This window comes from Aythya fuligula, chromosome 3 (assembly GCF_009819795.1).
Source record: "Aythya fuligula isolate bAytFul2 chromosome 3, bAytFul2.pri, whole genome shotgun sequence".
NCBI lineage: Eukaryota > Metazoa > Chordata > Aves > Anseriformes > Anatidae > Aythya > Aythya fuligula.
This window is the reverse complement of record NC_045561.1, coordinates 86,266,454-86,289,560: the sequence shown is the minus strand read 5'-3', so window position 1 is coordinate 86,289,560 and position 23,107 is coordinate 86,266,454. Positions and strand designations below refer to the sequence as shown.

Below are 23,107 nucleotides of genomic sequence, written 5' to 3'. Positions count from 1 at the left end.
TGATGTTTCCTCTAGGCCATGCCAGGCATTTTCGACATAGAAGGTAATGTTGCCTTCCCTGGCCTACTCAGGTTGAGAAGTTCACAGCTTTGAGGCACAAGAAGAGGAGATTCATCTCTGCCAGCTGCTTACCACAGCTTTTAGCACTCCTTTTTTTCATCCCATATTCACTGCTCACCTTCAGAAATAGCTGTTGCCAAGATGGTGTGGTGTTTCTGACATTCTTCACAGGGAAACAAACATATTTTGGGAGATGTTATTCCACCCTACAAAAGAAAATAATGTCTTTTTAAAAGTTTACTTGCAACACTTTCTATTCCTGATTTGCATAGTAAATATAAGTATACATATAACTTCTGGGTAACTTTTCTGACTGTGAGCTATTGGCATTGCTGTGATCATTCCATATGGTACAACACAAACAGTACTGATAATATTTAATTCTAGAAATCTGGAAAACCCTACTGAATCTCAGTTAAGGAGCACTGGAAGCAGACAAATGTTTTTACATTCATAAAGCTAGATAACACATGGTTCCTACTGACATGCTGTGAAGACACAGGGAAGAGTCTGGGAGTTTTAATACCTGCATTCAAATTCCTGTGGTAAAGACACTTCCAGGTGTTAGTTTTTAAGGTAAGCATAATATTACTAATCTCTCTTGCCTCCATAAATTTCAGTCCTTACATAATCAATATTTATGAAGGTGCTTTAAATTGCTCAAATAAATTTCACTGCGTTCTTTTATATTTGGTTAGTACTTGAGTCAGATTTTATTGCTACAATCACTTTTTTTCATCTCTTATTCCAAGTATGGTAACTGAAAATGGCATATTTCTCCTCTAAGTCACTGCTGTCACTCATGAGTTCTCTTGGATCTGTATATCTGAATAGTTCAAATAGGGAAAAACAGTAATGTTTTGACATTTTGTTTTTTTTGAATGTGCTTTGGTATTAACTAGTAGCAGAAAGCTTCCTGTGTTAGGCAATAAAGCAAAGCATTTTTTTCCATAAGTGGAATGTCATGTATTATCAAACTGAGTTCTCCCTGTTTCTAATAGTTTTCCCATGTGTTTATTTAAAGGGTCTTACTGAATCACAGCTTGAATATTTTGATCCTAATTTATTTTGAGCCTTTTATTAGATTTGGGTGAGCTGTAAACTCGAATCATTGTTATTATTTATTAGTATGCTGCTCCAATGCTATGTATGGGGAACATAATATTAAATATTTAAATTGTTTAGATGACAGTTACCAGAATAAACATCAAAATTTAGTTACAAGAGAAGCCAGCTTTTGATATTTTGCTTATTAAAACACCAAATAAATACTTCAGGAGAAAAAGTCTGACATTTATTATCTTTCTACTGTTATTTTACTATCATTTTACTGTTATGAAACATTTGCATATTTTCTCCATAGATATATGGAATATTGTGTTAAGATCACAGAATCACAGAATGTTACGGATTGGAAGGGACCTTGAAAGATCATCTAGTTCAGTCTCCCTGCTGGGGCAGAACACCTAGATCAGGACAGCATCATAGAATGTTAGGGATTAAAATGCAACCTACGTTGCATCTCAAGACATTTAAACACTATACACTTTAAGGAAGGTTTTGTTGCTCACCATGTAAACAGAGTACATAAACACAACGTACTCAGGATTTATGTAACTGTCTCTGTTTTATAGTGCAGATTTTTATTTTTTTTTCAAACTGTCATTGGCTCTGGGTGTTTTCCAGCAAATCTTTAGAAATCCCTAACTCAAAACAGGAAAGTTTAATTTAATTTAATTTAATTTTTTTTATACAGTTAAAAAGTCACTATGTAATAAAGTTTCTAATCTCATTTATCTCTTGCTGACCAGTACAGTACTGCCCCAATTCCAGAACGTATTTTGATGGGTTATCTCCTAGTTTGGAAACAGTGTGCACACATTTAGGAGCCTGCTCCCTCAACTGTTTATATTTACATTTTGCACATAGTTTTATTACAGCTTGGTGAAAAAAGGGAGAAAAACTTCAAAAAAGACAAAACATTTGCACGTATGTAGCACAACTTGTTGGAATCCTTTCAAGACTACTATGTCTTTAGGTTCTTCCAACCTTACTAAAGTTAAATTGGAAATGAGAGAAATTAATAAAACAAATGTGACTTTTATTAACAAGAAAAAATACAGATAACCGCTTTAATTCTATGCCCTATTTAAACGAATAATATGTCTCAGCTGTATTCAAGTTTGAGTGTTATTGTCAAAGGTCACCTCCTTTTTTTTTTCCTTGTAGTTGAAGGGTGATTTTTATTTATTTATTTATTTTTTTAGTAAGGTCCTATTTGCCTTTGTTTAAGATACAAGTAGTCAATTTTTCAGGAAAAACATGACTTAGTACGAAAGGAAGCATTCATGGGGGCTAATCTCTTCCCCAGACTCTTTAGGGAAAAAGAAAGAGAGAGAGAGAAGGAAAGAGACAGAGACAGTCTTCTTTGGAGAATGACTCAGGAGAGAAGCTTAATTTAGACTGGTCTCTGTGTTTAAAATTAGTGATTGTGAATAAGCGTTGTTTATCCACTCCACTAGTTCTGAGATTATAACATTGATAAAAAATACACCCCCCCCAAAAAAAAAAAAAAAAAAAAAAAAAAAAAAAAAAGCAACATACTAGCAACATACTAACATATTTAGTTCCTTACGTGGCATAGCTTGTTTCTTATAGAGTAAAGCTAATTTAGCCTGTACGTTTAGAAAGCAATTGAATTTCCACATTAGCATGAAAAATTTAGGAAGAATTTTCCTGTGGATTTTAAAAATAAGCCTGCAAAAGAGAAAGAACTCTTCACTCGATTATTCAACTAATTGTTGTTCGGTAATCACAGAGACCATTTATTCTAGTATCTTTAGCTAGATAAAAGGATATATTTTTTCATTTGCCTTTCTTTTAATTTCCTATGTAGGTAATATGCCGCTTATTTGTCAACTAACAATCATAATAGATATATTGTAAAATACTAATTGGGGATTGCAGAATAAATAAGAAAGGTTTCAGCCACTTTCCTTTATTTCTTAAGGTCTTTCTCTCACTTTTTTAGACAGCTATGCAACTCAAGCTTATGGATCTACTTTATGAAGTTGCTTCTGCATTCCAGCAATTTAGTTAAGAGAAGCACAACTGCACAGGTCATGTTCATAGATGCTAAAGTTGAATGTCATCCATTCCTTTCCTTTATTTTGATTTTTAGACAGTAAAAATTGGGCCTTCTCCAATGTTTTTAGGATGTTCACTGTTTCAGGCTTGATCAGCAACTGGGCTGTCAAAACCTGTCTGAACATTTCAACAGCCTGGCTATATTGCAGAACATGTACAGTGCAATGATGGCTCTCACCCAACACCTAATCTGAATATCGCCAATCATTTTCTAAACAGCCAAAACACAAAGGGTGGCATCAGACTCATCATGCGACTGTCCACTAGCAAGCCTAGTAAACAGGGCTTCTTGGTTTTGAGTCCAAAGGGAGTAAAAGACCCACTCTGCCATCTTCAGCTATTTACTGTGCAGACTCTCATGCAACTCCTATGCTCAGCACAGGACATTGACTGAACTGGGAGGGAATGTAAAAGCCAAAAAGCAGAACATCTTTTAAGAATAACGGATTGATTGGGACACTCTTTTGTCAAATATGAGCAATGTGTAGACAAGAGAAAAGTTGGACTATCAGTTCATATTCCTGAGAAGGACTTGACTAGGACCACTGCAGCTGTGTGAAGTGGATCAGTTTTACTACCTATGGGTCATTACAGCTAATTAAAATGATACATTGTTTTCTTTGGCTTTCTGTCTCTTCATGATAAACTCCTGTTGGCTTAAACTCAGGTGTTTAACCTGTTGCCTGTGAATAAGGAAGATGTGTTCCTTTTTAATCATCAGGATAATGCAATTTGGTCATTCAGAGGGCTGTGTGCTGACTTAAGCTACAGATTTTGTGTTTTATGTCTACAATCTGAAAATACAGTCCCTGAGGAGTTTCTGTACTGTCATAGCTCAGAAGTCTGATGTGCTGAGGTGAGGTTATACCATTACTAAATTGATTATCACAAAGAGGTGTTTCATAAGAGATGTTAGTTTAAAAGAGGTCTTTGTTTTGCTGGAAGACATGGCAGGCAATGATCAGGAACATAAAAAATGTATGTTGGGTCTTGCAACAGGATAGTGCTGTCACAGTCAGTAGGGTTTAATGGAGTAGTTGCAACACATAGCAGGGAAAAAGGGCATGGCCAGGAATAGATAACAATAAATAAGCTTTAAAAGATAAAGAAAAAAAAGGAAATCGATAAGAAATCATTTGGCCAAACCCAACATAGATGTATACCCAAGGAAGAAAATATTAAAAATAGATACGTTTTCCTTTTTTAAGGAAGAATCATAAAACATAAAAAATATCTATTTTACATAATGTTTCAAGTCAGGTCAGCCCTTTTTGTCTTGTATGCAGTTGTTTGATAATCATCTGCTACAAATATTTCACAGCACATGGCATTCCCAAAAATGATGTTTCAGATCCAATAAAGAAAGCCACTTGCTGTTCTTGAAATGTCATTCCAAACAAAGTAACCCCAACTCACAGTAGTGAGTTAGTAGTAGTTAGTTAGTAGTAGTTAGTAGAGTGTCACAGTAGTTCACAAGGCATCAAAAGCTGCTTATTTGCAAACAATCACTAGAGTTAGTATTTCAATGCTTGCAATCCTTACGTAAGTTGGATTGATATTATCCCAGTTTGTAAAAAGACTACAGTATGGTGATCATCTTGAGAGCAATGTAACTTTCCTTACCAGGAATATTGGTGGATCCTTGACCATGTGTGGGGGAAAGTATTTTTAACGATGTTGATTCAGACAGCTCTGGAATTCACAAGGAACCCAATTTATCTGTTTATTTATTTTGGACATAGAGACGGTAGATGACCATTCTAATTTTGCATTGATTGTGAAAAGTCTATCTTTTTCACCATGTACAGGAGATTTCACATATCCCTCAGATTTTTCACTGTGTTTAGAGAAACTGTATTGCACTGTATTTAGAGAAAGGACTATAACACCTGTTTCTACTGTGAATTCTGGTGACAACTGAATGCTGAACTATTTTTTATACTGCCTGTAAGGCGTTCCTTTCCTCATATTCTCTTACATATTTTTGCTGGAAAGAATATCTTCCCACTTGCTTTCTTCAGAAATTTAGGTTTTGACAACTGTTTTAAAGTTTGAACAGTTTGTTCCATGTTTATCTTGTGTTAACTAACCTTGTTTTCAAAACCACAACACATCACAACACAATCCTCCAGTGATTTGTATTCTCTTTGAAGCAGCTATTTATAGATGAAATGACTACTGAGTCAGAAATACAAACTTGTGCTCTGCATAATATATATGCTTTTTCAAACAATGTTTCACATTAGAAAATTCCATCTATTCCACAAACATAGGGAATGGGAGGTGTGGGATTTTCAGAAGCTACATAGAATTAGTTTCCACTAATGTTAAGGAAATTTGGCACCCCAATATCTCAGGCACATTTGAAAACTTTCTTTTCACCACGCAAACAGAAGACAACTTGCATGTGTTTTGCGCTAGCACTTTTAAAAGTTATTTTTCATAAATAGTTATTTTGTTATTTCTAACTTTAATGATGCCACTTAAAAACCGAAAAAAGAAAAGTAAAAAAAAAGTGTTTGTTTAGATTGCAAAGATAAAATCACACAAAGAAACATATTTATTAGGGATTATACATTTGTAAGACTTTGAAAAATATGGATGCTTTGTTTTTAATAACTAAAATGAATCCTTAGTCTTGCTTGTATTTGAGGGCAGCTGCTCTGTTTTTGCTCTGTTTTAGCTAGTGGCATGTCATGTATGTCAGATCTTGTAAAAGGCTTCAGTAAAAACTAGGAAAGCAGCCAATAAAACTAAGCGAAATTTATAGCCTTTCCCAAAGTGATACTTCTGGCCTGACCTATAGAACTCACAACTCTCCTTCACTTCTCAGGCTGATTTCAATATTGTACCTTGACTGAGCAAATTTTGTGTTTCCTGACACTGCATTCATAGACACCTGATGGAGATGAACTGCTGAATCTCTGTTTTTCATACCATAAATGTATCTTGGTTCATTAGCTCAGACAACATAATGTTCTGCTGAGTCAGTGTACTCAGGGGGACATTATAACATATTTTTCAAGCTGATACATGACGGGAGTATTTTCCCTCTGTAGATTTGAGAGGAAAAGATATAATCTGCCACAGCCCCACGGCTGTTCAATGACATTTTAATAAAACCATTGCACTGCTGGCTACCTGGCTATCAATATGCATTCAGTTACAATTCTTGTCCTCACCTTTGACCTTAGAATTGAAGCTATATGTATTGTTTTGATTTGGTGAACGTTTATATCAAATATTCAGTTACACTACAGGGTGTTCTTTCTTGCTACTTCATACTTGCATACACAATCAACCTAAGACACACATGCTCTGGACATAAAAAAAAAAACAAACTATTTTTTTTAACCTCTTTTGCCATTTGTCATGGGCAGTCATGTTAAGTCTCTGCTTTCCATCAGCTTCTACGCCTCCCAACAAATGCCTTTAAGAAGAGGCTGAAATGGGTAAGTCTAGTTTGGCAGACCAGTAACAGAATTAAGTTGTCTATGCAGTATTACTGATTTGCTTCTGGCTATGACTGCAGCTAAAGTCTGAAGGAGGTTGAGTTGGACCTGTATTCCAGTTAAGTCAATGGAAAAATTCCTTTTGGCTTCATTAAACATTTGACCAAGCCTGTTAAGCATAAAATTAAATATTCCTTTTGCACAGACACAGCAAAGTGTAGCTTGCTTGGATGGTATGTTTCTTATGCCTCATATCTCTTATGTTCAGTTTTAACAAGGTTTTGTAATATTGCAGATATGCAAACATTGCTCCAAAATCTCTCTACTATTTGTAAATCCATATTTCTACAGCAATGTTACATGACACGGCATCATGTTGCTTGTTTCAAAGAGATATATAGGTTGCATCGCCTAAGATTAATGAGTAACTGCAAATGGCACCACTATGCAGACAAGAGGTACCTGAGATCTTTCACTCACTGTCCTCCTTTATTCACAATACATTTGGCTCCAACTATAAAAGCCAGAAGTTTTGGCTATTCTTAGCAACGTTATAAACAACAAGAACTAACTAACTGTAAAAAAAATGTATATATAAAAAGAAAACTTGTTTTACTGCAGGTCGGGGTTCACCCCTTTCACCTGTAGTGCAGAAAGGAAATAGTGTGCTAATTTCTTCAGTGTTTTCTCCTTTGCACTTGCTCAGACCATGCACTCCCTCCACTGGCATTAAAACTATTTAAATCCTTCAAATTGCCTTCTAACTCTTTCTGCCCACCAGCTTTGTGCCAAAATAAATGCAGTGTTATCCACTAAGTGTAGCTAATGAGCACTTCAGAAAGAATTCAATGACTGCGGAAAATAATAATAATAATAATAATAATAATAATAATAATAATAATAATAATAATAATAATAATAATAATAATAATAATAATAATAATAAAACCCTTTCCCTTCATTCAGTTTTTCCTTGGGAAGGCTTTCATTCCACTTCATTAATTTTCATGCTAGCTGAATGAGTCCATGCTTCTGGGTACTGTTGGGTTCACGTGGCATCCGTTACATTAAAGACATTGTATATAATGTCTGTTTGCCAGCAGATGTATAAGGAGAGCATAAGCAGTAGAAGCCACGGTACATTATATAGTAAAATCAAAAGAGTAAGTGAAAATTAATTTCTGATAAGCTAAATAGTGTAACAGGATGAAATACATGGGTTAACAGACTTGTGGAGATATAAATAAACTGTGATGTGAAAATATAATCTCCATAATCAAAACGACAGAAATCTTGCCTTCAACATGACCTTTCTCTCCTCTCTCCATATCAGAAAGGCATTGTTTTTATTCTCTCCAGAGTGTAATTATCCCAGGGAAGTCTGAACTCTTCAAATGAGAATGCTGTCAGGCTGCCAGGAGTGGGTGGCCATTCAAGAGTGTCGTGGTTCCATGTGGTGTGGGCATCTAGCATCCACCCCATACATGCCAGTTTCTCCTAGAAAGAAATATAAGTGCATAGCAAGAGGGACACGATGTGCGTTTTTTCCCCTTTTTTTTCCTTCCTCCCTTCCTCCCTTCCTCCCTTCCTCCCTTCCTTCCTAAGAAGTAGTATAAGCAGACTGAAAATTCGGTTGATATATTCTGAACACATCAGAAGTACAGAAGACAGCTGCAAATATCTACACATAAGTTAGAAATGTGCAGAAGACAAGATGGACAGCTCTGACTCATATGTACTTTAATTTTGACTTGTTCCCTATCCTATGTGAACACACACAGAAAAATAAAATACAGTTAAGTAAAGGAAAGTATCTGAGGAAACCCATTAAGCACCTCAGTCCAACAAATTGTGCTTTTACTTACTTTTACAACTGTCCCAAATACTGTTCCTCAGCCTGTTTTCAATCAGATTTAAGACAGTTTGAATTGGAAGTGAAATTTAATGAGACATAGAAATGTTACTACAAATATATTTAACCTCAGACTCAGGCAAATATTGAGTTTATTCTCCTAATTCTGAAATTCTGTTTTTAAAATATAAAGTACAATCAGCTGTGTCTCTTCTTCATAATTGTATCCTGCTTATTGCTTGTGGTTTTGGCTTTCTGAAATTTAAAAACAGGTGGTACTCTTGACTATTTTATGTTCCGTGTTCAATACATTTCTGAGAAGACGTTTCTCTTCAGTGTAATCTCTGGCTTGCAGTCTATCCTCCATCTCTAAAACAGCAGTCCCAAGGCTCCTTCTGCTTCAGGCCAGACACAGTGGCCAGTAACTAAGAAGAAAAGCAGTTTCTCTGAAACTAATGTCTTCTTGATTTCTCCAAAGGACTTCCATAATGAGAGAAGCCTGTTAAAGTAAGGCATACTGTGCAATTCAACGTGACCTAAACCTTTTACTCTCTTGCAAATTAAGACAGATTCTATTCAACAAATCTGTCCTTCACCAGACAACTATGTTCTTGGAGTCTCACTGCAGTCTCTGCCTCTAACAGGATCTCCCTCTCAAAGGCATTGCTTGCATCAGCTAATATCTGATTGTTCTATAGTTTTATCTTTACTTTTTGGATTGTATCAAAAAGAAGGATAATTTGAGCTGTCACTTGGAAACTACCCTGTTCAGGTTATAGCTCCTTAACTATTTGTTGGTCTATGCCTTATGTAGATAGTATATTACTTTCCTGTTTCTTTGTCTAGAGCCTGTTATTAAAAAGGATGTGAATATTCTCACTTTTCTGGAAATTAAAATAAGTAGGCATAATATGGCATGTCTGTCTTTATAAGGCACATATTTATAAAAAAAAAAAAAAAAAAAAAAAGAAAAAGAAAAAAGTTACCATTTAATCCTTTAGTTTCCTCATTTTTACTTCTACATGCCTTGGCTTTGTAAAGGTTTAAACATGTATTTAACATTAGCAATTCGAAGCCATCAGCTACATTTACTACACTTACTGTCATGCACTTACTAGCAACTCTGTAAATCAAAACAAACAATAAATAAATAAATAAATAAATAAAGTTTTTTTCCTAGGATTTTTTTTTTTTTTTTTTTGCTACATGCTATGTGGATTTATAAATACTCAACTTCTATTGATGCTGGGGGAGCTACAGGATAGTGTCTTAAGACTCTATTGCATAATGTCTTTGCATAGAATTACTTTTTTTTAATACTTGTGTTAATTTTTAGTGTTGAAAACAGTGATTAGTATGACATTTAAGGGGACCTGAAGAATCTTTTTCACCAAGCACATTTGAAGAAGAAGCTCTTGACCAAATATATACCATGGATGACAAAAGCTCTTCTGCACAGGCTACACAACATTGATCTAATAATCACAAATTCCATCTGATGAGCTATGCTCAATTAACCATTAGAAATTTGAAAAGTTGGATGTAGTCTATGAAAAAAATGGATCATCTTTCCAAATAAGTTTCCCATATCCACCAATGGCTCGAATCCATTGAAAATCTTTCCAAAAGCCAAATGGTTGACATCACTCCTCTGCCGAAAACTAACAAAGAATTTTTGGCTTCATACTGAGTCACATATACTAAGGAAAACTTTGACCTAGAAAAGTGATTTCAGTGCAGTGAACTAAAAATAAAAAGCTTTTTCAAACTCTTCTCATCTTGCTGCAACCTTAATTGATAACCAGTGCAAAGACCTTCAATAAGGGGAAAGAAAAAAAAAAAAAAAAAAAAAGTAGGAATCTTGAAATATGATACTAGATTCTTCGGTAAAAAATATGTATTGTTTTGGAACCTCAACCTAAAATCCAATTTTCTATACATATATAACATTCAGTGATAGATTAAGCATGTATGGACTAAGGATTAATTTGCACTCTTAGTAGCATTTTTATTACTCTTATTATTAAGGAAAAGAGATACTGACATATATTCCAGGAATATTTTATAAAAGTCTGTGAAAATGTGCTGTAAAATAAATAAATAAATGAGTAAATAAATAAATCCTTAAATATATGCTTATTTTTAAGTTATTTTTAAATATATGCTTATTTTACAGTTTGATGTAGCACTATTGGAAGGAATGAATAACAGTAATTTAAAATTTCTCTAGTCACATTTAGAGTTTCTCATACACTTAGTCAGCAGGAAAGAGTCAAAGGGTGCTTGACAAGACAATGAATCCAAGTCTAAACTGGCAAAGCATTGTAAGCAAAAAGGATGGTTAGGACAAATTTTAGTTAGATTAGCACAGACTATTTCCAAATTCACAAAATCCCCTAATTTAATTCAGGGCTTCATGGCCGTGTCAAAATTTTCCTTGCTTCATGACAACAGGAACATTTAAGAGAATAACCTCTGATTTTTATTTATATATATATATACACAATCATATAACTGAACACATGTAAAAATGTATTAATTACTTATTGTGATGAATTTCATGATAAGGGTGTATTTGCCGGCTAAGCCATTACATTCAGTGTGGTTTGTGAAGGTTATAATGTATTTTTATCTTTTTTTTTTTTCCTTTTTATGTTTTATGTATTGCTAAAATTGGAAGCTGTCATTAAAGAGAAAAAAATGTAAGATAATGACACATTCCTTGAAAGAGCCAGAAGAAGATAGCGATATCATTCTAAAAACAGTAAAACATCTACTGCTTTCAGTAAATCCAACATTAGATATCTAGTGATCAATAACTTGTATCCTAATAAACCCATTAAGATTTTTTTATCAGTCTAAAATTCTTATTGTCAGATTTTTATCCTGAATTTAGTATACATTCATTCCTAATCCGGCACATGTTAGAGCAATATACAAATATGGTCTTTGCAATTGAGGGTACTTTTTCATGTTATTCTTCTTTGTTGGTGGTGGTATTGTCATCATATAGAGAGATCTGATAGTGTCTAAAATTGTCATGTGAAGAAAAATCATCAAAAAGTCTATGCCATCTGTTGATTACTTATTATTTAGTTAACCAAAATCATCAAAAAGACTATGACATCTGTCAGTTAGTTATTTAGTTGCCATCATAAAATAACATGTTCATTTTTCTATATTTTCTTTCTCTATTGGTTAAATGGTAGACATTAAAATTGAACTAGTGCAATAGATACTGCATCTTTTTGATACAGAGAAAAAAAAGCATTCAGTCAAATGTAGCACGAACATAAGAATAGAAACAGAAAGCTATTTATTGCATAGTCATGATGCTAGCAAAAGTGTCTTCTGTAGATGAAGAATCAATTTTCCAGCCAAGAACTTTTCGGCACCAATTTACCTAATGTTCTAGTGAGTAGATTCAAGAGGTATACCTCACACTCTTGGAATTCATCTTTCTGGCAGTTTCCTTCTTCCCTGTTCAGTCTTATTGCTCTGTCCATTTTTAGAGGAATGAACTGTTTTCTGGAAGGAAAAGATTTCTGTTAATTAATGTCTATAGAAAATAGAAGCAACCTTCCTGTACTAGACTCATATATTTACAGTTTGCTGTGAATTCTTAGGATCTTTTTGAAGCATAATATACACTGATGTTAATGAATGCAACTGGCATAATATTGCCTCAATATTTCTCCCTCAGCTGTACACAAGAATTCTCCTGCATTAATCAGAATAGTCCTTTAACCTAGAAAGAATCTTTTGGCATGGGACTGTTTCTTCATGCCTGGATTGCCCAGCAGATGTGGTGAGTTGACCACACTTTTCCACTTCCTTGGAAAACAAGACATTTGTGATGAGTATCTGTAAAAATAAGGTAACCTCCCAATACTTGTGCTTTTATTTAGTTAGATGAAGTTGAATACAAGAATGACAAGTGATTTTATGAGTTTCTGATCACCCCAGGGACTGTGGTGAATTTGCAGAAGTCTCAGAGAATATTCTGGGAACTGTCATTTATCAGCAACCCCATTTGTTCCAGAGGGGCAAACGAATGAGGAAACTCCGTGATGTAATTCTGTAAGGACTTCCTTTCTCTTGGCCATGTACTTTCTCCCTAGGGAATGGTGTTGATCATGCTCTTGATTTAGGGCATTAGGATTTGGATCTCCAGCAAGTGACTGAATATAACCCACCGTCTTGGAGATGGTATGGAATTGTTAAGTTTCCAAGTAGGCAGAACTGCACTTCCAAAATAGTCAACTTTATTTGTCATTTCTTTTTCTCCCCTAGAGTTTGCTTTGTAATGTGTTCGTCTGTCTTAGACTTAGAAAAAGTCTTAGTTTTAGACTTTCAAAACAACATATTGCTAGGCCATGTTTTAGAAAGGTGTCTTGTTAAGGGACAAATATTAACACCAATCAATTTTTTAAATATCTGATTCAAAAGCACTAGTAATAACTACACTTTATGTCTGTGCATCGGTAGGAATTCATATGTGAAGTAATAACTACAGCATCAGAGATACAACTTTGCTGAGAATGTGGATAGATGCTGGCCCCACTGAAGTCAGCTTGAAGTCAGCAGTATTTTTAGATATCATTTGATTACAAATATGTTTAAACATAATTTAAATAAAATCTTTTTAAACTCCACACTTAATATTTCACCTAAGTAGTACTGTGCTGAGTACACATTTTAAGGGTCCTGAAAATTCCTCAGGCAATTAATTGCTGCCTGCCTTCTCAGAAAATGATATTTTAAGTCACTTGTAGAGCTTCTGTTGCATTCTGATATAATGCAATTTCAATAGTTTCAAACTAAAATTTTCAATCCAACACAAAAAAATAAAAAAAGAAAAATTGTTGTGCAAAATATTCTTGAAAAAAAAATCCCTTTCAAAACAAACCAGATTTTTAATAAAATTTGCATGAATAATGAATCAAATAATTTTAAGAAAACAACTTTTCTGTCACATAGAACAAATTTCCCAGACATACCTACATACTTTTTTTTCTATAAATATACATATTTTTGGTTAATCTTTATAAAAGGAACTTGTTCCTTCAAAGAGGAAAAATATTTTTTTCTTCATACTGATCAGCCTACCCCATTTGAGAAGTTTTCCTCATTGGAAAATTCTTCTAATCTTGTCCAAGGTCAAAAAGCAATTGCTATTTGATGGGTGCTTGGTAGGCTGCGTGAAAGGAATCTGCAATCTCAGTTTTGTTCCCAGTCAACAAATGTCCAACACAGCTGTCATTAATTGGCATTCTTGTTGGCAGCCTGTGCGGAGAGGCCAAAGGCTAATGTATGTGGAAGCTGACCTATTTTCTGACTTTATTAGTAGTTCTGCAGAACAGGCTCTCAGTGTGAGGAGGTGAACACTGGTTCTTGCTGCGGTTGCTGAGGCTGTAGGCTTTCTTTGGATAAATAAACTTGGTTTCCAGAGCTCCCAGTCTGGCACCATTCATACATGCTAAAACCCAGTCAAACAGAAATATTCATACAAATAGTAACTCGATGATACACTGAAACAAAGTGTGTTAGTACTCTCACTGAGAAGACTATAGCTGTTAAGTTTCTTTCCAGAAAGCTGTTTGTTAATAAAGTGTTCCTGTTTCTTTTGCCAATAATCTTTTCAAGTAGATAACGGACATATGTTGCCAAATACTAATTCTGTTATTCAGATGTCCATAATTTCTAACACTGAACCATGCTGATTTTCCAAGCAATGTTTATTGAGCTTGATAAGCACAAGAAAATATCTTTGTAGGCTAATACATAATGAAAGTACCTCTTCCTATCTAAGATATGCAATACACCCATCTATTTTCTATATGTACTTTCCTATAAGAAAAAAAGTTTTCAGCACTGTCACTGAGCCTGTTTACAGAAAAGTAACCTATATTCCCTTCTGTTCCTACATCTAACAATTTGTTAACTATGCCCCAATGAACAGTAAAAAAAAATTATCACATGAGGATGAAAGAGAGAGAAAATATGCTAGATTTTGGGGTTGTAAGTACAGTTTGCAGGCATGGTACTACAGAATATTCACCCTCTAGCTTACAAACTGACTTAGCTTAATATGGAAAGAATTTGAATATGGAAACCAAGAGAAGTTAATTTCAAAACTCAGTGATGTCATTTCTTCCATGCTTACTTGTAGTTTAAATTGCAACACTATTGTTTTGCTTATAACAAAAATCTTAAACTGAATACAAAACACTTCTTTCACGGAGCAGATGTTGATATCACAGTCTAGAAATAAAAATTTACTGAATGCAAAGGATTGTATTTATTTACTATTTTTCTGTCTGATGAACATAGAAGACACACTCATTGATCAAGAAATGTTATGCATCAGTGCAAACAAGTGACAGATGTTGTACAAAAGAATGTGTCAGGTTCCTTTCCAATGCAGTCTTCTCACTTTAAAGGTACCTGTTGAACTTAAAATAACTTGTTTCTATTTCCTTTTACGAAAAGTTCATTTCCAGCTTTGCAAGCTTTAATTTTATAAGAAACTTTTTGGCTGAAATCAGCTCCTGAATTGGACATATTCTTTTCACTCACCAAGCAGACAAGTATAAAACTCTCCAAGTTTTTATTAGAAGCATTTTTTTTTTTCTGTTTATAACACAATTGTAAGGCTTTTACCATTCATGTATGCTTTGAGCCATCAAGACTGTTCTTTGCTCTAAATGTGCTTGTTTATTTACCCTTACAATAGTTTGACATTTGATGAATTGTATTTTCTCCATGGAAAAACTTTAAAGAGAAATTACTCACAGTGCATTGCTCTTGAATATTATTCCCTCACGAAACAGATTTTTGTATGCATCAGACCTCTTGATAAGGTGAAGTCCATTAAATGTAGCATATAATTCGATATTTTTAACCACTGGCAAATCCTATGGCATAATTCAAAGACAGGGTACCTGATCACTAGTCACCCACTCCATTCTCTCATAAGTTTGTCCTTCAAAATCATTCTAAGTGCCACATATGCAAGTTTCCAACTTAAAATGAGTCACAAATCAGGACAAAATATCAAGTCAGCTGAAATAAGCTTGATAACCTCTTTCAGCTGGAATGTATGAATGAAATACATGTGCTTTTTCCTCTTTGGTAAATATGAACTAAGCTTTATCTAAACATGAAACCACTCCAATTATAAGAAATTACACGTCACCAATTGTATGTTTTGTCATCTTTCCTGTAATGCACCTGTTAAGAAAGATTTATAAAAGTATCATTCAGAGAAACTTAGCATTTATACACATGCCCCCATTTTTCTATCTTTCTGTCTCTCTTTTACCTTCAAAGCGGAGAGGTTACGCAGTACTCCATGACATTATCTAAACAGCAAGGAGCCATAAATATAGACTCATGTCACAGTGAGACAGGAAAAGGAATGAAATGAACTTTTTCAAAAAGCAAATTCCATGCACCCTATTTAGGTCTGTCATTTGCTTCTCATACTTTTAACTACTTGAGGTTTTTTTCTTAGGGTTTTCTCAAGCTTTCCAGTTGCTTTACTTTCAATGATCATTGAATGGTCATTGCTTCAAGAGCAAGTTTTCACCACATCCACACCTCTGCTCCAAACTTTCCTCCTTGTTTTCAAGAAGTAAAGCAGGCTCTTCTCTCAAAATTTTTCAGGGATGTTCAAACATAAAATGCTTTTGTAGATGTTGTCGTGGTTTAACCCGGCTGGCAGCTAAACACCACGCAGCCGTTCGCTCACCCTCCCCCCTCCCTCTCTGGGACGGGGGAGAGAAATGGAAAGTGAAGCCCGTGACTTGAGATAAAGACAGTTTAATAAGACATGAAAATAATAATAACAAAATAATAATAACAATAATAATAATAATAATAATAATACAATGGTGATAATAGGAAAGTAATAACAATATGTACAAACAAGTGATGCACAATGCAATTGCTCACCACCCGCTGACCGATGCCCAGCCTAACCCCGAGCAGTCCGGCCCCCCTCCCCCCGGCTAGCCACCCCTATATATTGTTTAGCATGACGTCAGATGGTATGGAATACCCCTTTGGCTAGTTTGGGTCACCTGTCCTGGGTCTGTCCCCTCCCAGCTCTTACTGCACCCCCAGCCTGCCTGCTGGCAGGACAGAGCGAAAGGCTGAGATGTCGGCTTGGCATAAGCACTGCTCTGCAACAATTAAAACATCGGGGTGTTATCAGCACTCTTCTCATCCTAAGCCAAAACACAGCATTCCACCAGCTACTAGGAAGAAAATTAATTCTGTTCTAACTGAAACCAGGACATCTCTCCACCCCTTATTCCATGCCATTTATGTCATGCTCAGGTTACACTCTTTTCCAGACATTCTAATTAGTCACCTACAGTAGTCATAGTAGTGATAACATACAGTATTATATAGTAATTAACATGGTACAATTCAGTTCATGGGCTATTCTCACCCAGTATTAAATCTCCTTGAGGTACACACCGGACCTCTCCGTTCTTTTGCATCACCCACCAAGTGTATCCAGGTCCCTGAGCGAAAACAATTCCACGAATAGGTTTGCCTTTTCCTGAGGTGGGAGTAGCCCAGACTGTTTTACCCAGCATATTTTTTACATGCACTACAGGAACTTTATCCCCATCTACAGTACGTAACAGGTTTGATTGGGCAGGTCCAGCTCGGTTGGCAGATCCCCTAGTATTGACTAACCAGGTGGCCTTTGCCAAATGCGTATCCCAATTTTTGAACGTCCCAGCGCCCATTGCTTTCAATGTAGTCTTTAACAGTCCGTTGTATCGTTCAACTTTCCCGGAGGCTGGTGCATGATAGGGGATGTGATACACCCACTCAATACCATGTTCTTTGGCCCAAGTGTCTATAAGGTTGTTTCAGAAATGAGTTCCATTGTCTGACTCTATTCTTTCTGGGGTACCATGTCGCCATAGGACTTGCTTTTCAAGGCCCAGGATAGTGTTCCAGGCAGTGGCATGAGGCACAGGATATGTTTCCAGCCATCCGGTGGTTGCTTCCACCATTGTAAGTACATGGCGCTTGCCATTGCGAGTTTGAGGGAGTGTGATGTAATCAATCTGCCAGGCCTCTCCATATTTATATTTCAGCCATCGTCCTCCATACTAAAGAGGCTTTGACCGTTTGGCTTGCTTGATTGCAGCACATGTTTCACAGTCATGAATAACCTGTGCTATAGCGTCCATGGTCAGGTCCACCCCTCGATCACGAGCCCATCTGTATGTTGCATCTCTACCTTGATGGCCTGAGGTGTCATGGGCCCATCGGGCTATAAATAATTCACCTTTATGCTGCCAATCCAGGTCCACCTGAGCTACTTCAATCTTAGCAGCCTGATCCACCTGCTGGTTGTTTTGATGTTCTTCAGTAGCCCGATTCTTGGGCACATGAGCATCTACATGACGTACTTTCACAGCCAGGTTCTCTACCCGAGCAGCAATATCTTGCCACAAAGCAGCAGCCCAGATGGGTTTGCCCCTACGCTGCCAGTTGTTTTGCTTCCATTGCTGTAACCATCCCCACAGGGCATTTGCTACCATCCATGAATCGGTGTAGAGATAGAGAACTGGCCATTTTTCTCGTTCAGCAATGTCTAAAGCCAGCTGAATGGCTTTCACTTCTGCAAACTGACTCGATTCACCTTCTCCCTCAGCAGCTTCTGCAACTCGTCGTGTAGGACTCCATACAGCAGCCTTCCATCTCCGATGCTTCCCCACAATACGACAGGACCCATCAGTGAACAGGGCATATTTCTTTTTATTCTCTGGTAACTGGTTGTACAGTGGGGCTTCTTCAGCACGACCCACCTCCTCCTCTGATGATATCCCAAAGTATTTGCCTTCTGGCCAGTCCATGATCACTTCCAATATTCCTGGGCGACTGGGGTTTCCTATTCGAGCCCGCTGAGTAATCAGTGCAACCCACTTGCTCCATGTAGCATCAGTTGCATGATGCGTAGAGGGGACCCTTCCCTTGAACATCCAGCCTAGTACCGGTAATCGGGGTGCTAGGAGGAGCTGCGCTTCAGTACCGACCACCTCCGAAGCAGATCGAACTCCTTCATATGCTGCCAATATCTCCTTTTCAGTTGGAGTGTAGCGGGCCTCAGATCCTCTGTATCCCCGACTCCAAAACCCCAGAGGCCGACCTCGAGTTTCCCCAGGTTCTTTCTGCCAGAGGCTCCAGGTGGGGCCGTTCTCCCCGGCTGCAGTGTAGAGCACATTCTTTACATCTGGTCCTGTTCGAACTGGCCCAAGGGCTACTGCATGGACTATTTCCTGCTTGATTTGTTCAAACGCTTGTCGTTGTTCAGGGCCCCATTCAAACTCATTCTTCTTACGGGTTACTTGGTAGAGCGGGTTTACAATCAGACTGTAATTTGGGATGTGCATTCTCCAAAACCCCACAACACCTAGGAAAGTCTGTGTTTCTTTTTTGTTAGTTGGTGGAGACATAGCTGTTATTTTGTTGATCACATCCATTGGGATTTGACGACGTCCATCTTGCCATTTTATTCCTAAAAACTGGATCTCTCGTGCAGGTCCTTTGACTTTATTTTGTTTTATGGCAAATCCGGCTTTCAGAAGGATTTGGACTATTTTCTTCCCTTTCTCAAAAACTTCCTCTGCTGTGTCACCCCACACGATGACATAATGTCATCGATGTACTGCAGGTGTTCAGGAGCTTCCCCCTGCTCTAGCGCAGACTGGATCAGCCCATGGCAAATGGTAGGGCTGTGTTTCCACCCCTGGGGCAGCCGATTCCAAGTATATTGGACTCCCCTCCAAGTGAAGGCAAATTGTGGCCTGCACTCTGCTGCTAGAGGGATGGAGAAAAATGCATTAGCGATATCAATTGTGGCGTACCACTTGGCTGCCTTCGATTCAAGTTCGTACTGAAGTTCCAGCATGTCCGGCACTGCAGCACTCAGTGGTGGCGTCACTTCGTTCAGGCCACGATAGTCCACTGTTAGTCTCCACTCACCACTAGACTTTCGCACTGGTCATATGGGACTATTGAAAGGTGAATGAGTCTTGCTGATCACTCCTTGGCTCTCCAATTGACGAATTAGCTTATGGATGGGAATCAGGGAGTCTCGGTTAGTGCGATATTGCCGCCGGTGCACAGTTGTGGTAGCGATTGGCACTTGCTGTTCTTCGACCCTCAGCAACCCCACAACAGAGGGGTCCTCTGAGAGACCAGGCAAGGTAGATAATTGTTTAATGCCTTCTGTCTCTAAGGCAGCTATACCAAAAGCCCACCGGAACCCTTTTGGGTCCTTGCAATATCCTCTTCTGAGATAGTCTATGCCAAGGATACATGGAGCATCTGGGCCAGTCACAATGCGGTGCTTTTCCCACTCATTCCCAGTCAGACTCACTTCAGCCTCCAATACAGTCAACTGCTGAGATCCCCCTGTTTTTATGGAACGCTTCACGAATTTGCGTGTCATCCTTGCGCAGGGGCCATGCTAATCTTCTCTGTATCGTTCCAATTTTAGTATATGTGCTGCCGAAGCGAGCACATATTAATTAATTCTGTTCTAACTGAAACCAGGACAGATGTGCAGCTTGAGATGTTTCTATTGCTGAAGTCTTCTATGTAGACGTTTTCTTCCTACTGCTTTCATTGCCCACCATTACTTTTGATGACTGAAGTTGTCCATTATTTTAGATACATAATCACTAACATCTTCTTGTCATTTTAACTTGTATTGGAAACTACCAGGCCTTGAGTCACACTGCTTAACCAATAGCATAATTTAAAATAATTTAATTTTGTCCATGCACTTTGACTGGGACTCAGATTCCTCCTGCCTATCTTTACAGTTCTTGTGTGAGCCGAATCATTCTCTGGTGATGCTGATTTCTCCTTGTTGGCTGTAGAAGGCAATGAGATATTATAGTGGGTTTACATGGCAAGGTTTTGGTAGCAGGGTACTGCAGAGGTTCTTCTGTGAAAATAATCCAGAAGCTGCCCCGTGTTAGATAAGGGCCAGTTTCAGATGGCTCCAAAGAGATCCGCTGCTGCCTAGAGCTGAGCCAATAAGCCATGTTGCTCTGTGAGAGCAGATTTAAGAAGGGGAAAAAAAACTGCTGCACAACAGCAACTGGGAGTGAGGAGTGACAGCCCATGGGTCCCACATGGAGGAGATCTCCATGCTGCAGCCTGTGGAGGAGCTCCCAGTGGAGCAGGTGGATGTGGCCTGGAGGAGGCTGCGGCCCATGGAGAGCCCCCACAGGAGCAGGCCCTGGGCTGGAGCTGCAGCCCATGGAGAGGAGCCCACGCAGGAGCAGGTCTGGGGGGAGCTGCCACCTGTGGGGGACCTGTGCTGGAGCAGTTTGCTCCTGACCGATGGACCCCATGGTACGGAGCAATGTGGGAGCAGTTCTTGAAGAGCTGCTGCCTATGGGCAGCCCCTGCAGGCTCAGTTCAGGAAGGACGGCATCCGTGGGAGGGACCCCATATTGGGGCAGGACAGAGTGTGACTGTGAAGGAGTGGTGGAGACAAGGTGCAATAGACCGATTGCAATCCCCATTCCCCTGTTCTCCTGTGTCACTCAGGGGGAGGAGATGAAAGAGGGTGGGTGGGGGGTAGGTGGTTTTGTTTTCTTTCCTTTGTTTTTCACTTCTTTATCTTGTCAGTAATAAGCAATACATTTTACTAATCTCTCTATGCTGAGTCTGTTTTGCCCATGACAATAATTGGTGAGTGATCTCCCTGTCCTTTTCATTATATTTTGTCTCCTTTCCCTTTGAGAAGGGGAAATGAGAGAGTAGTTGTGGTGGAGCTTGGCTGCCCACCTAAGTAAAACCACCATAGATGTTTATCCAGCCCTGGCAAAATTAAGACAGGATACATTCAAACATTTGATTAGTTTAAGACTCATTTATTTCCACTGAATTTACATAGGCTTCTAAAACTAATTCTGGCCTCCTTACACACAGGTTCGTATCAGATCTGTGAAAATATTTAAACAAAATAATGCACAACACTGTAGCTTTACTGACCAACAAGGCCAACCTAAAATATTTTTTTGCACATTTTAGAGAAGCAAAAACTAGGGAACAAGGAAAATAATATTTCTGTGATTCTGTTGCAATACACTTACTACATTCTAACACTTAGTGATTTCAATATTGCCATAACAACAACAACCAAAATGCCTGTTTCTAAGGTGTTGAAATACATTCTTCAATGTTGAAAGTGCAATATAAGATTTTACAAAATAGAGATTTACCCATTTTCAACACTGTTTTTCTTATTTCAAGGTAAAGCTACTCCAGTCACTTAAAGTCTTTGACTTTTAGGCAAACTCTTCTGTTGCAGTATTGAAAACATTCAGGTTATAGAGGTTATAGCTTCTTAGTCTCAGCTTGGTATTAGTAGAGTTGATGAGAAAACAGATAATAGGGCTATAATAACTTAAAATATAGACATTCTGCACCAGTAATGGAGTTATTGTACCCACATGGCTCAGTAGAGTAGCTTAGATAACCTAAATTTTATGAAGTGAAAACCACAAGATTCTTCAACTCCTTTAGAATTCAAACAGCAATTCAATAGCTTGTTACAAATGGACAGAGCTATTTAGCATCATAGCATACAAGACAGATGGTGATCCAGCCCATTCAAAATACCAGTCCATCCACTAGTAGCAGTCAGAATACTGCATCACAAACTGAAAGCACTTTAGCGATTATTAATAAGGTGGTATTTATTTCAGGTTTAGGAACAAGTCATACTACAGAAACACCTATATGTTTACTGGAAAATGTATGAAATATGTATTAGAGTGAAATACACACTATTGGCAACTAGATACATGTATTTTCTGCAGTTTTTATTAATAACTTGCAGATATGCCACTCAAACTGTGTTTCTGTCAGATCTCATAAATTCAGCAGGACTGGGTCTGGTTAGGAATGGGATCAGAAATCTCAAAGGAATATCATGCATACAACAGGAAGCAACACTGACAATTCAGAAAGCAACTCTTTTCCCTTTGAATCTGTAATTGCACAAGGTCTCTTAGTGTGTAATGTGCCCTCATGCTGAGTTGGTAACATCTGAAGGAGAAGGATTTTAATTCATATAAGTAAATTCTGTTCCTCTGGCTCAGTTTCAAAAGGATACAATATTTTTCTGCAGATTCTGCTCTCTGAAGAATTTCTGTCAAGTATTTAAATGCACTGTGAAGTGGTTGCGTTTGGCCTGGAGGTTCCCTGAACATCTGCAGGAACTTCTCTGAATTTGGTAAATGGCCTATACTTTTACTAAAATGGAGTAAATGACGACGTAAAACTGACATCATTTGATAGGTAAAATTTTAAACCAAATCTGGATATGAACCTTTGCCGTAAAATTAGTGACCTACCATAACATTGCTTTAGGTACTTAAATCTCATTGCTTTGTTCAGCTTTTTTTTTTTTTTTTTTTTTTTTTTTTTTTTTTTTTTTCTCCACTGCTGCCTTAGCAAAAGCTACCAATATCCAATAAGCTACCAACTACCAAAACTACCAATACTGCACTGTCATCTGCATTTGATCACCAATTCCTTC

General features: G+C 37.4%; 1 non-coding gene across 1 annotated transcript; it reads right to left on the bottom strand.

Moving 5' to 3' along the window:
• Window positions 1–19,961: 19,961 nt before the first annotated feature.
• Window positions 19,962–20,068, bottom strand: LOC116488371. Its single transcript, XR_004253160.1, has one exon. It is a non-coding gene; the product is annotated as a U6 spliceosomal RNA (small nuclear RNA).
• Window positions 20,069–23,107: the final 3,039 nt, after the last annotated feature.